Genomic DNA, 15933 nt, shown 5'->3' with positions numbered 1-15933 from the left:
TTTCTGCAGTACTGGGGATTCAACTTAGTGCCTTGAAGCACTGTATCACTTGAACCACACCCAACCCTTCTACGTTTTAGGTTTTCAGCTAGCGTCTCAAGTTTTGCAGACGCCAGCCTCAGACCACAGTCCTCAGGCAGCTGGGATTACAGGTGTGAGCCAGCACATCCAGTTGACATTTTAAAATGTATGTGATTTAAGTTTAACTAATTCAACTATTCAGGAATATACTCACAAGAGTCCTTTAATAATAAGGTACAATTGTACCTAATACGGTATGCTCATCAAGGCCGTAACTAGGAAATGCTAAATATTCTAAGGATTATAGGACAATGGAAACACAGTCCTACTATCTCCTCAGAGAATGAGTGTTTCCCAACATGTAATATTAGGGGTTTAGGGTATAATCTACGGCAGAATGCATGGTTACCAAACAGGAGGCCTTAAGTTTGATCCAAAGGAGGGAGGAAGGAATTTTTTCACACTTTCTATACATTTCTTTTATTACTGTTCTTACTCATTAGCATATTAACAATGGTCTAACCATCATTTATTGCACAATTACTCCAAGTTAAATGCTTCAATGTCATTGTTACCTGTAACTCTTATTTTAAAAAAATGCTATAAAGTGGCTATTATTATTTATATTTTACAGGTAAAGAAAATATGTCAGAGACATTAAACATCTATACAAGGTCACAGAACTACTAAGCAAGGCAATTAGAACTGGGGGCTATGTGCATCTGCAATGACTGCTCTCAATGACCAGAACACTGTTTCTACCAGGCTGTGAGCAAACTAAGGAGTTCATATGCATGATTTCACTGAAGGATCACTATAACCCTGTAAGGTAGGCAATATTACTAACTCCATCTTTTTGTTTTGTTTTTTGAGATAGTCTTTTATAGTTCCTAGGCTAGCCTAGAACTCTGGATCCTTCTGCTTCTCCCTCCCAAGTGCTGGGATTACAGGTGTGAACTACCATGCCTGGTCTACTAACTCCACTTTTATGTATTCATGGAGTAAATTCTTACTGAGTACTCTAATGTCTAAACATTATGTTAATGGCCTCGTGAAACAAGCACAAACCACCCTACTTTGTCTTAATGAAACTGACAATTCAAGAGAATTTTGTTTTATTTTTGGTGGTAATGGGTTTTAAATCAAGGCTTTGTGCTTGCTAGGCAGGCACTCTACCACTTGAGCTATGCATCCAGCTCAAGAAAATTTTATTAAGCACTCAAGATTTGTGTATGATGAATGAACACAAAATTACAACCAGGAGAGGGACACTAAGAGCATATAACAGTACATAATCTACAGTCAGAGAAACTTGAAAAAAATTAAGATTTGATGGTTATCAAGGTCAAAGATAAGAGACTGATGAGAGGTTTAGAGAAGTCAAGAGAAGAATCAAACTCAAACAGGCTGTTAAACAACCTGAACAGTCCGTTCAGTGGCATAACTACCCTTAAAAATCAGGTCTGTGTGATTCCAAATAGCTAAAAATTTTCTGCACCCTTTCTAAATGCAGTAAATCCCACCTTTTCTTATTAATTAAGGGTCATTATTAGGAACCGTCAGTATTTTTCTACACATAACACAGCATTGGTCCTTTCAGTCATTATTAGATAGCTCTTATGACTGATTGTCTGAAATGCATAAGAACTAAGAAGAATCAAGTTACTAAAAGGCTCTTCTATAAGTTTCTAGATTTGAACAGATTGTCTTTAATAATTTTTTTTATATGTGCTTATTTCAAATTTGATGAAATTTGAAAAAGGAGGGTGCCAGAAGGTGGGATGTTTCTTAATTAAAGCCTTCTGTAAAAATACACAGAGAAATGCCTTGATGATAAGGAAGTAAATATGTAAATAAGAGGGTCACTGTTATGAAATAGCAAATCCAAATGAAAATAATGCTTACAGATAAAAGGTACTATACAATGTAAGGATCCATCTGACAACATGAGTTCATGGTAGAAAACAACGCTCATTCAGTACTCATTGTGGGTCTCTGTGCATGGTTGTGGTTAAACATCAGAAATGTAAAGCTGAAGGACAATGAGAGCCAACAAGTCAGTGGTTATAAAGAAAAGTTCAGGGCAAGGAGAACACAATCCACCTGGCTCATCAGGAGGGCCATAACAGTTGTAAATTAAGTCCAACCCCAACCTCCTCAGATTGCTATACTCTTTGTTCCTATTACAAAAGTAACATTATCCTAATTCCTGATTACAAGCTGGATCTCCAAGTTTTTTAAAATATATTTACTTATTTTAATTTTTCGGTGCTGAGGACTGAACTCAGGACCTATCACATGTTAAGCACACATACTAACACTGACAAGCCAGAGAATTTCAAAAATGAAATCGTAATAGCATAAGAAACAAGGGAGTGTCGGGGCCAGAACACTTTGGGTTTCTTTGAGACAGGGTCTCACAACATGGCCTGGAACTCAATATGTAGCCCAGAGTAGCCTCAAACTCAAAATCCTCCTGCATCAGCCTCCCCCACCCAACAGTGCTGGGATTAATAGAAATAATCACACCTAGATTTAAGAAGAAAAAAATTTTAATAACTTTAAATTTTAAGAAATATTCAAAAGTAGTTAGGATCAAAGTGATAGAGAAAGAAATTTGTAGTTCAAAACATCAGCAGTAAAAACAAGCTGGGTCTTCCCAAGGGAGCTCTTCCAAAGCTCTAAGCTGAGATTTACATATATAAAAGTCCTTAATGACCATGGGATAATGATTGGTGATTAAAAATCTATACTGCCAAAAGAACCTCTTTGGTTCCCCTTGTATACTAAGTATGGGACCTAGATTCTATTGCTTTTGGCCACAGTATAAAACACTAAAACAGATTTCTTAAGTCTTCTTCTGCCAGGCAGAAGACGGGCACTGATGGCTCACACTTGTAATCCCAGCTACTTCAGAGGCTGAGATTGGGAGTATCACAGTTAGAGGCCAGTCTGGCCAAATAGTTCGAGAATCTCATCTCCAAAATACCCAGAGCAAAATGGACTGCAGGTGTGGCTTAAGCAACAGAATATCTGCTTTGCAAGTGCAAAGACCTGTGTTCTAATCCAGTCCCACCAAAAAAAAAAAAAGAGAGAGAATAAAACCAATTCCAGCACATAGACATCTAAGGCAAATTCCAATTTCGAGGCCAGCCTGGGCTGTATAGCAAAACCTGTCTCAAAATAAAATCAAACAACAAATATATAAATACTAAAAAAAACAAGGATAAATGGGCCCAGGGGAGAATTCCTAATATAGGTATTATAGCTTAAAGGGGGACAAAACCAATAAAGAGTAACTTCTGCCCTCTACAACTACTGATATGATAGAAGAACAAACAGAATGCACTTCAAAAAGAGAAAAAGGCAGGGCATGGTAGCATCCACCCATATCTCCAGCACTCAGGACACTGAGGCAGGAAGAATGCTATCTCAAGACCAGCGAGACCCTGTCTCAAAAGACAAAAAAAAAAAACAAAAAAAAACACCAGCTGTAGAAGAGCTGGTTATCCTGTCTACAGCTTTCTAAACACCTGCAGAAAAACATCCAACTCTACCACCATTCCTGTGGGGGAGAGTTATACGGAAAAACAGTACTAAGCTACCAAAGAAAATTCATGCCAACAACCTATACCAATTAGCCTAGTCTATTATTCAACTAAAGCTAAATATATATTTTCAAGAAAACTAACAGTCAGGTACTTCCGGCTTAGACCTGTAAAAATACCTACTCAGAAGGCAGAAATTGGAAGGATCACAGTTTGAGGACAGCCTGGGCAAAAAGTCTGTGAGATACCATCTCAGCTGAAAAAGTTGGGTGTAGTGGTACACACTTATCATTCTAGCTACTGTGGAAAGCATAAACAGGAGGATTACAGTCCAGGCCAGCCCAGAGGAAAGAGCAAGACCCTATCTCAAAAATAACCAGAACACATAGGGGTGGAAGAGTAGCTTAAGCAGTAGAGCACCTGCCTAACAAGTGTGAGGCCCTGAGATCAAACCCCAGTACTATCAAAAAATAAAAATAAATAAAAGAAAACCAACAGCACAGAAGATCAAAAATGAAAATCAAAACATGATTACAGAGGAAAAAGATAATTGAATAAAAAATAAACTTTAAGCCAGGCATCAGTGGCTCACGCCTATAATCGTAGCTATTCAGGAGGTAGAGTTCAGGAGGATCACGGTTCAAAGCCAGCCCAGGCAAATAGTTCTCAAGACCCTATCTCGAAAAAAACCCATCACAAAGAAAGGGTTGATGGAGTGACTCAAAGTGTAAGACCTGAGTTCAAACCCCAGTACCAGGACAGAAGCAATTTAATTCTGAAAAGCATACAGTGAGTATTGTAATTATACCTATTGTCAAAGACCTCACTCTTTTCCCTACGATAGGGAACAATTCAACTCTGTATTACAATTTCTAGCCAGGTCAATCAGGCAAGAAATAAAAAGGCTTCCAGACTGGAAAAAAAGAAGTGAAAACCATTCCTATTCAGATGACTTCTTATATGCAAAAGGTTATATAAAATCGTTTTTAATAAAAAGATTAGAATATGGAGTTCAGCAAGATTACAGAATACAAGATCAACATATAAATACCAATTGTAGCTGAACAATGGTGGCTCAAACCTATAATCCCAGCTACCTGGGAGGCTGAGATAGGGAGAAGAGTGGTTCAAAGCCAGGCCAGGCAAATAGTTCAACAGACACCATCTCCAAAAATTAACCAGACCAAAATGGACTAGAGGCATGGCTCAAGCATAGAGCACCTGCTTTGTAAGCATAAAGTCCTGGGTTCAAATGCCTGTCCCCCCAATTTAAATGTACTTTTATGCTGTAGTGATAAGTAATTTGAAAATAAAACTAATTGGATGCAATTCTAGTTGCAATAGCATCAAATATAAATACTTAGAATAATCTTAACAGAGGAAGTACATATTCTATACATTTAAAACTACAAAACATTGAAAGAAATTAAAGAGTTCTAAATAAATGGAAGGACATCCTGTGCTCATGGATTAGAAGACTTGATATTGTTAAAGGAACAATACTCCCCAAATAATCTACAGACTCAATACAATCACTGCTAAAATCATAACTGGAAGATGGGGATGATAGTGTATGCCTATAACCTCAGCACTTAGGAGTAGATGCAGGATCACAAGCTGGGGGCCATCTGCGTTACTTATTAAGACAGTTTCAAAAAATTCAAAACAAAACAAATAAACAAAAAACCCTAACTGGTTTGCAGAAATTGAAAAACTGAACCCTAGAGCCAGGGTAGAGTATTTGCCTAGCATTTGAGGACCTTGAGCTCACAGAGTCTTGCTGGATAACCCAGGCTGGCCTCAAACTTAAAAAAAGGGTGGTAGAGAGGGGAGACAATGGGAGAAGAAAAGAGAGGGAAGGGGAGGAAAGATCCTAAAAACCACATTGGAAAAAAAATGGAAATGCAAGAGATCCTAACCAGCCAATATAATCTCAAAAAGGAACAAAGCTGAAAAACTTACATTTTCAGATTTCAAAACTTATTACAAAACTATAGTAATTAAGACTCTGTTACTGTCACAAAGATAAGCCTACAGATCAATATGACAGAATTTAGAGTCCAAAGCACACCCCTTTCATTTACAGTTACCTGATTTTTGACAAGGGTACAGAGTTATTTCAATGGGGAAAGCATGGTCTTCTCTCTCTCTCTCTCTCTCTCTCTAATCCACACAGAGGTGGGGATTGAATCCAATGCCATTCTCATGCTAAGTGGGTGCTTTATCACTGAACTACATCCCCATACATGGTCTTTTCACAAAAGGTGTTAGGACAATTGGATAGGAAAGAGACCTCTTTCCTTACACCACACATAAACTTTAACACAAAATAGAGAGATCACAGAATCAATTGTACAAAGTAAAAGTATATAACATTTAGAAGAAAATGTAGGAGTAAATTTTCATGAACTTAGGTTCCCTCTTAGGTGTGACAAAAATCACAAACAACAAAAGGAAAAATAAATAATTTGAACTGTTTCAAATTAATGACTTCTACTTCAAAGGCCAACACCAGAGCAGGGGATGTAGTTCACTGATAAATGTCATTCACCTTGGTTCAATCATGAGTGTAGGAAGGAGAGAGAGAGAGAAGGGAGAAAAAAGAGGGAGAGAACACCATCAAGAAAGTTGAGTAACAACGCACAGAAAAGAAGAAAATATGTGAAAGTCATATATTTGATTAAGGATCTCACATTCATATAAAGAACTCTTACAAGCCAATAATAAGGACAACTCAATTTTAAAATGAGCAATAGATGTGAACAGATATTTCCCCAAAGATACACAAATGGTCAATAAACAAATTAAGAAGTGCTGGACACTGGTAGCTCACACCTGTAATACTAGCTACTCAGAAGGCAGAAATCAGGAGGATCATGATTTGAAGCCAGCTCAGACAAAAAGTTCCATGAGCCCCTGTCTAGAAAAACCCTTCACAAAAATATGACTGAGTTCAAGCTCCAGGATGGCCAAAAAAAAAAAACAAAGAAGTGTTCAATATGATTGGTTATATACGACATGCAATTAAAACCACAGAGAACTACAATTTGACACTAGGATAGCTAAGATCAAAAACACAGGCAATAATAAGTATTGGTGAGAATATTAAGAAAGTGAAATATAGAACTGGCAGAGTGTCCCACGTGGAAGAGAACCTGCCGAGCAAGCATAAGGCCCTGAGTTCAAGCCCCAGTACTACCATGCCAAAGAAAAGAAAAGAAAGTACAATACATTGTTTATGGTAACGTAAAATGGTGCAAATTCCATAGAAAACAGTTTGACAGTTTCTCAAAAATAATTATCACATGAACCAGCAATTTAATTCCAAAGTATATATCCAAAGGAAATGGGTTCAATCTCCAGCACAAAACAAAAGTAAAAATTTTAAAAAGGAAGAAAGAAAGAGGACTGGGAGCACAGCTGAAGTGGTAGAGCACTTGCATAACAAGTGTAAGCCTCTGAGTTCAATCCCCACTACAGCAAATAAAAATTAAAAAAAAAAAAAAGGAGAAAGAATCCACAAGGCTATGATAATGAAAGCAGAGAAAGTGGAGATCCAAGATGGTGACTAGGGCACAGACGCAGACAGGGCAAGCTCCATGACTCCAAAACCTTGCTGAGACACTGCAGCCACACTTGGCGGAAATAAAACAGCAAGGAGAATCAAAACGTCAACACCCACAACCCCTAGCCCGTGGAAAGCTTCTCCACGCCACTTTACACTGAGAAAACAGGAGGGCTCCCACTACCACCAGACACTAGGTCCAAACTTGCTTGGGAGACATTCAGCAGACCAAAGAGGTGAGCACCAAGCATCATGCCGTATTCCCCCAGCCACCCCTGGGATAAACCACGACAGCCCCCTGGGCAGACTGACCACCTCCTCCCTCTGCAAAAAACAAAACAAACAAACAAAAAACTTAACAATAAACAATGAACTGAAAACTAACACAGAGCAGAGGGGCAGAGTCAGTGAAAGTGCACCAGAGAAGTAGGGAGCAGCAAGGACCTGATCTCGATGCCAACTTTTAGTAAACAAAGGCTAGAAAGGCAGAAGGGTCGACAATGGGCCAGTGATAAGCAGCTACATGAAATAGGGCAGGTAGAAGTCCACAAAGCTCCTTTCCACAGCCAGTGAGCAACATCCAAAATCAAACAACACTGCAAAATTGAAAAATAATCTGCAAACCATCACAACATGCTGACAGCACAGGGCCAGCTGACAGATCACTGACCTTGCCACAGAGAAAGGGGGCAAGGCAAAGAAACAAGCCCCCAGTAATCAAGCACAGTGAAAACCCAACTCCAAAGCAGGACAGCTGGTGAGCTGATTCTGGAACCTGAGGACAACATACAAACTTAAACTGCTACACCCCACTGAGGGAGGAGCTGAACAAGCAGCTGCCTCTGAAAGACAAAGATAAAAAACAAATACTACCCAACAACCTGGTAAGACTACACAGAGCTTCTGCTTAAATACCAGCATTGGAAGCTGGAGCAGTAACACCAGAATTTAAGATACCACTGAATTTCTACTGTTCCTGAACCTGGAATTTTTGTTTGCTTGTTTCTCTGTTTGTTTGTTCTGTTTCTTATTTGTTTGTTCATCTCTCCACATTCATTTCTTTGGGGTTTTTTTCCTTTCTTTTCTTTTTGGTTAGTTTTACTATTGTGAATTAGCAAACACTAAATTACACCCAGACCAGGGACAGAAATAGCACATACACACTTAGCTACAAACACAATATAGCCACAAAACAAAATTAAACCAAGGGAAAGAAAACAGTTGACTGAGACCACCAACTAGCCTATCAAGAACATAGTTGTACAGTACCTACTGGAGTGATGGGAAGAAGAAAAAGGGATAGAAACCATTCTCCCCCCAAAAATAATTTAATACAGAATTCAGAGGGAAATGAAGAAAATGGATACCCAGTTCCGGACTCCAACAAAACAAAGATAAGCGATGCCAAGGAACCCAACAATACCCATAAGAACACCCTCAAAATCCTGCAAGTAATCACTTCAAATTGCATGGAGATGACACTAGATATGGTTAACCAAAACATACAAGAGGTACTCAAGAAATTTCAAGACACCAAAAATAAAGAATACGAGAGACACAGAAATAAATAAATGAACTCACAGGAGCCCTAAATAAACACCAAAGTGAAACAGAGAACACTATAAATACAGAGATATATGAATTAAAGCCCAAAATAGACAATATTAAAGAGGAAGTGACCCATGATATGGAAAACATCAGAAAAAAGAATGGAACAGAAATACAAAACACAATGTAAGGCCACTCCAGCAGAATAGAACAAGAGGAAGACAGAATCTCAGAACTTGAAGATAAAATGGAAATTAAAGGTGAAACTAAAGCGCTATTAGTCAAACAACTCAAGACCTGCAAAAGGAATATGCAAGAACTCACCAACTCCATCAAAAGACTAAACCTGAGAATCATGGGCATTGAAGAAGGAAAAGAGGTGCAAACAAAAGGGATTTGTAATATATTCAACAAAATAACAGAAAATGTCCCAAACCTAGAGGAAGCCATGTCCATTCAGGTACAGGAAGCCTCCAGGACACCAAACAGACTTGACAAAAATAGAACTACCCCACGACATATTATCACTAAAACAACAAGCACAGAGAATAGAGAAAGAATACTGAAGGCTATAAGAGAAAAAAAAACAAATAACATACAAATAAGCCCATCAAAATCACAACAGATTTCTCAACGGAAACCTTAAAAGCAAGAAGAGCATGGAGTGAGGTATTCTGGGCACTGAATGAAAACAACTTCAACCCTACAATACTCTACCCAGCAAAACTATCATTCAAAATAGATGGAGCAATAAAAGTCTAACACAATAAGCAGAAACTAAAACAAGATATGATCACCAAGCCACCATTACAAAAGATTCTTCAAAGAATTCTGCACACAGAAAATGAAAGCAAACAAAACCACGAGAGGACAGACAGCACCAAACCACAGAAGAAGAAAAGACAAGGAATCAGACAGTAACATTAATTCAGCTACACACAATCAAACCCTTAAACAACAAAAACAACAAACTGACAGGAATCACCACATACCTATCAATATTAGCACTGAATGTTAACAAACTTAACTCCCCCATCAAAAAACACCTTCTGGCAAACTGGATTAAAAAGGAAGATCCAACAATTTGTTGTTTACATGTAACCCATCTCACTGACCGAACAAAACAAGCACTGGCTTAGGGTGAAAGGCTCGAAGATTTACCAAGCCAATGGTCCTTGAAAACAGGCAGGAAGAGCAATACTTATCTCGGACAAAGTAGACTTCAAACTTACATTGATCAGATGAAATAAAGAAGGACACTCCGAACTAATAAAAGGGGAAATATACCAAAAGGAAGTAACAATTATCAACCTATATGCACCCAGTGTCAGTTCACCCAATTTCATCAAACATACTCTGAAGGACCTAAAAGAATATATAGACTGCAACACAGTGATAATGGGAGACTTTAATACCCCTCTCTCACAAATAGATAGGTCATCCAAACGAAAAATCATTAAGGAAATTCTAGAACTAAATCACACCACAGATCAAATGGACCTAGCTGATGTCTACAGAGTATTTCATCCAACTTTCACACAATATACATTCTTCTTATGTATATTGGAACATCGAACTTTCTCCAAAATTGATCACATCTTAAGGCACAAAGCAAGCCTCAGAAAATGTAAGAAAACAGAAATAATCCCATGCATTCTATCTGATCACAATGCATTAAAACTAGAACTCAACAACAAAAACAGCAGTAGAAAACATGCAAACAACTGGAAGCTGAACAACACACTGCTCAATGATCAGTGGGTTATTGATGAAATAAAAGAGAAAATTAAAAGGCTCCTGGAAGTTAATGAAAATGAAAACACGACCTACCAGAACCTATGGGACACAGCAAAGGCAGTCCTAAGAGGAAAGTTTATAGCCATGAGTGCATATATTAAAAGGAAAGAAAGATCTCAAATCAATGATTTGATTTCTACGTCAACCTAATGCTACATCTCAAACTCCTAGAAAAACAAGAACAAGCAAAACCCAAAACAAGCAGAAGGAGAGAAATAATAAAAATAAGGGCTGAAATTATGAAATATAAACAAACAAACCAAAAAACCAAATAAAGAATCAATGAAACAAAAAGCTGGTTCTTTGAAAAAATAAACAAGATTGACAGACCCCTGGCAAACCTGACTAAAATGGGGAGAAAAAACCCAAATCAGTAAAATCAGAAACGCAAAAGAGGAGATGACAACAAACACCATGGAAATCCAAGGAATCATCAGAGACTGCTTTGAGAGACTGTATTCCAATAAATTTGAAAATCTTGAAGAAATGGACAAATTTCTAGATACTTATGACCAACCAAAACTGAACCAAGAATTAAACACCTGAATAGATCTGTAACACAAAATGAAACTGAAGCAGCAATAAAGAGTCTCCCAAAAAAGAAAAGTCCAGGACCTGAGGGATTCTCAGCTGAATTCTATCAGACCTTTAAAGAAGAACTAATGACAACTCTCCTTAACTTTTCCACGAAACAGAAAGGGAAGGAACACTGCCTAACTCGTTTTATGAAGCCAGTGTTACACTCATCCCAAAACCAAAGACACATCCAAAAAGGAGAACTACAGGCCAATCTCCTTAATGAACATCAATGCAAAAGTCCTCAACAAAATAATGGCGAACTGAATCCAAGAAAAATCAGAAAGATCATTCACCATGACCAAGTCGACTTCATCCCAGGGATGCAGGGGTGGTTCAACATATACCAATCTGTAAATGTAATACAGCACATTAATAGAAGCAAAGACAAAAACCACTTCATCATCTCAAAAGATACAGAAAAAGCCTTTGATAAGATCCAATACCACTTCATGATAAAAGCTCAAGAAAACTAAGACTAGAAGGAGTATACCTCAACATTGTAAAGGCTATATATGACAAACCTACAGCCAACATCACACTTAAAGGCTATATATGACAAACCTACAGCCAACATCACACTGGTAAAAAGTTGAAACCATTTCCCCTGAAATCAGGAACGAGACAAGGGTGCCCACTATCCCCACTCCTATTCAACAGTCTTGGAATTCCTAGTCAGAGCAATTAGGCAAGAAGAAATAAAACGAATACAAATAGGTAAAGAAACTGTCAAAATATCCCTATTTGCAGACGACATGATCCTGCATCTTAAAGACCCAAAAAACTCTACCCCAAAACTCCCAGACACCATAAACAGCTTCAGCAAGGTGGCAGGATACAAAATCAATTTACAAAAATCATTAGCTTTTCTATATACCAACAATGAACAAATTGAGAAAGAATATATGGAAACAATTCCATTTATAATAGCCTCAAAAAAAATCAAATACCTAGGAGTAAACTTAATAAAGGATGTGAATGATCTCCACAAGGAGAACTACAAACCCCTGAAGAAAGAGACGGAGGAAGACTACAGGAGGTGGAAAGATCTCCCATGCTGATGGATTGGTAGAATCATCATAGCAAAAATGGCTATACTACCAAAAGCAATCTACTACTATGTTTAATACAATTCCCATCAAAATCCCAATGACATGCATCACAGAGACTGAAAAATCTACCCTAAAGTTCATTTGGAAACACAAGATACCGGGAATAGCCAAGGCAATACTCAGCAAAAAGAGCAATGCTGGAGGTATCACAATACCTGACTTCAAACTGTAGTACAAAGCATAGCAATAAAAACAGCACGGTACTGGCACAAAAACAGATATGAAGACCAGTGGAACAGAATAGAGGACCCAGATACGAATCCACACAGCTATACCCACCTTATTTTTCACAAAGGTACCAAAAACATACGATGGAAAATAGACTCTTCAACAAATGCTGCTAGGAAAAGTGGTTATCTGCCTGCAAAAAACTGAAACTAGATCCACATTTATTACCCTGTACTAATATCAACTCAAAATGGATCAAGGACCTTAATATCAGACCCGAAACTCTGAAATTACTATAGGAAAGAGCAGGGAATACTCTGGAAGTAATAGGTATAGGCAAGGACTTCCTCAATAGAACCCCAGCAGGTCAGCAACTAAGAGAAAGGATGGACAAATGGGACTACATCAAATTAAAAAGCTTCTGCACAACAAAGGAAATGGTCTCTAAACTGAAGAGACCACACACAAAGTGGGAGAAAATACTTGCCAGGTATACATCAGACAACGGACTGATAACCAGAATATACAGGGAGCCCAAAAAACTAAACTCTCCCAAAATCAATGAACCAATAAAGAAATGAACAACTGAACTAAACAGAACTTTTTCAAAAGAAGAAATTCAAATGGCAAAAAAACACATGTAAAAATGCTCACTATCCTAGCCATAAAGGAAATGTAAATCAAAACCACATTAAGATTCCACCTCACCCATTAGAATAGCTATCATCAAAAACACCACCACCAATAGGTGTTGGCGAGGGTGTGGGGAAAAAGGAACCCTCGTACAGTGCTGGTGGGAATATAAAGTAGTGCAACCACTCTACAAAACAATATGGAGGCTTCTTAAAAAACTAAACATAGATCTACCATATGATCCAGCCATGCCACTCCTAGGGATATACCCAAAGGAATGCGACTCAGGTTACTCCACAGGCACTTGCACACCCATGTTTACTGCAGCACTATTCACGATAGCCAAGTTATGGAAACAGCCAAGATGCCCCACTAGCGATGAATGGATTAAGGAAATATGGTATTTATACACAATGGAAGTTTACTCAGCCATGAAGAAGATCGAAATCTTATCATTTGCAAGTAAATGGATGAAACTGGAGAACATCATCCTGAGCGAGGTTAGCCAGGGCAGGCTCAGAAGACCAAAAATCGTATGTTCTCCCTCACATGCAGACTTCAGATCTAGGGCAAAGGCAGAAACGATGTTCAACTTGGGTCACACACCAAGGGGACAGCACATATGGGAGGAATGGGGATAGGCAGGAAACCCAAAATTTCAAAGTGTCTGATGTCCCCACTACAGAGGAGCCAATACAGTAACCTTAAAATGACAGAGGTCAATATGGGAAGGTGAACGGGAAGTAGTGAAGAGGTCTGGTAGAGATGAATCAACTTGGGTTGTAATACACATGTGCATGGAAGTAATGCTAGGGATCTCTCTGTATAGCCATCTTTATCTCAATGTAACACAAACATTATGTCTTTCTTATTACTGCTTATATCTTCTCTTCAAAAAACTGCAGAAGAGGACAGAACAGGTTGTGCCTGGAAGCAAGGGGAGTAAAGGGGAGAGGGAAGGAAGGGGACAGGAGGAAAAATGACCCAAACAATGTATACACATATGAATATATGAATAAAGAAAAAAAAATCAGAGAAAGCTATTTGTTACCATTTGATGAAGTTAACAGCAAGCCAACTCCCTACTTTAAACTTAAAATTTTTACTTTAAAAATTAAAATTATTAACTAAAGGAAAAAGCACCTATTCCTTGCAGGGGAACTTAAATATATATATATATATATATCTTTAGCCTGACTTTCTGGTAAAATGGAATTACAGTATAGTCTGGGAAACACAGATGATGAGCAAAGTTCTATTTTACATTATAATAAAAGCCAAGAAATGTGCAAATGTTAATTTGGATATCTAGGGAAATGCTAACATTTTTATATCAAATGCCTCAAAAATTATTTAGATACAAGGTCGAGAATTCTGAAATATATTTTAAAATACTTCCATATAATTAAAAGCAAGCCACATTTTTTTTGCCCAAAAATCAAGCTTTTGTGGCTGGGGATATAGTTCAGTGGTAGAGCATTTGCCCAACATGTGTAAGGCCCTGAGTTGGATCCCTACTGCAAAACAAAACAAACAAACAAAAAAAAATCAAGCTTTTAATAACATTTGTACAGAGCTGGTGGAGTGGCTTAAGCCGTAAAGTGCTCTTGAGTTCAATCCCCAGTAGCACCAGACAAAAAAAAAAAGCTGAAAGAACATCTGTCTCATTTTAAAAGATATAGCTTTCAAGGAAATAACAGTCTAAGAAAGATTTGGTGGGAGTATGGAGGGAAGAGACCACAGCTAGAAGCCCAAAATAAGTCTTAGTGTTAGGGGGAAAAAAAATGCAGTAGACCTTAACATCAAGACCTATTTCATTCAATGAAAACTAATTCAGTGATTTTCTTCTCAGTGAGTTCAATACAATCATTTGGTTTTGTAATGCCCAACAATGAAACCAATCATATTATGGTAAATGCTCTTTAATTGTTTTCAAGTCTTCGAATAATTTACAGAGCAGAAAACAATCAGTTATAGCTAAAATAACAAATGTCATATACTTATAACAAAATAACCAAAAAATTAAGAGATGCAAAGGCTGGGTAAATATTATGAGTATGTTGAATTTATCTTTCACAATAGGGAAGAAACAGATCATGTTTAAAGTTGATTAAATAAGAGATACTCTTGAAATTAAAACAATAATCACTAGAAAATTTAAAACACGAACTGCCAACAGTGGTTACTTATAGAACCCAAAGGAAGGAATTTCACTCACTGCCATAAATTCAATTTCTTGTGAACGATGTACATGTGCTACTCTTACAATTTAGAAAACTGTATGTTTATGACTTAAAAACAAATTTTCTGGGCTAGAGACATGACACAAGTGGTACAAGCATGGCACAAGCATCTGCCTAGCAAACATAAAACCCTGAATTCAAATCCCAGTTCCACCACCCAAAAACAAATTTCTATGCTTAAAAATGTAAATATACAATTTTAGACATTTAAAAGATCATATATATATATATATAGTTAGAGATCTTTCATTAGCATATATATCACTTCTGTCAGTTGTATAGCATTCCATTATACAAATGCACTGTATTCATCCAATTCCTCTATGAAGAATGCTTTTATAATTCATGCAACATCTAAGTACATTGAATTCCTAACAGAGCCAATCCCACTGGGCACTGGTGATAAAGAATTGAGCAAAGTCCTTGATCTGACAAGTCCAGTTTGGGGGAGCAGGGGGAAGGTGAGACAAAGTATGTCAGCTGGTGATAAGACTAAAAAGAAAAATAAAGCAGGGCCTAAGAGCTCGATAATGGTGGGCAGGCAGGGAGGAGATGCTATTTTATACAGTGTGGTCAGGGTGGGTCTCTCTAACAGGGTTTAAGCAAAGAGCTGAGGGAGCAGGGGGCATGCTCATTTAGGGGAAGAATGGTAATACAACAACAGCAAATGTAAAGGCCCTGGGGTGAAAACATGGCAGGTAGTATCTGAATTAAGGTCACCA

The 15933-nt window shown here is 37.7% G+C and overlaps 1 protein-coding gene across 4 annotated transcripts in view; it reads right to left on the bottom strand.

Moving 5' to 3' along the window:
• Tlk2 (tousled like kinase 2) overlaps positions 1 to 15933 on the bottom strand; it is a 124434-nt gene that overhangs the window by 48354 nt on the left and 60147 nt on the right. The window lies entirely within an intron of this gene.

The sequence above is a fragment of the Castor canadensis genome, chromosome 11 (genome assembly GCF_047511655.1).
Source record: "Castor canadensis chromosome 11, mCasCan1.hap1v2, whole genome shotgun sequence".
Lineage (NCBI taxonomy): Eukaryota > Metazoa > Chordata > Mammalia > Rodentia > Castoridae > Castor > Castor canadensis.
This window is presented reverse-complemented; position numbering and strand designations above follow the sequence as displayed.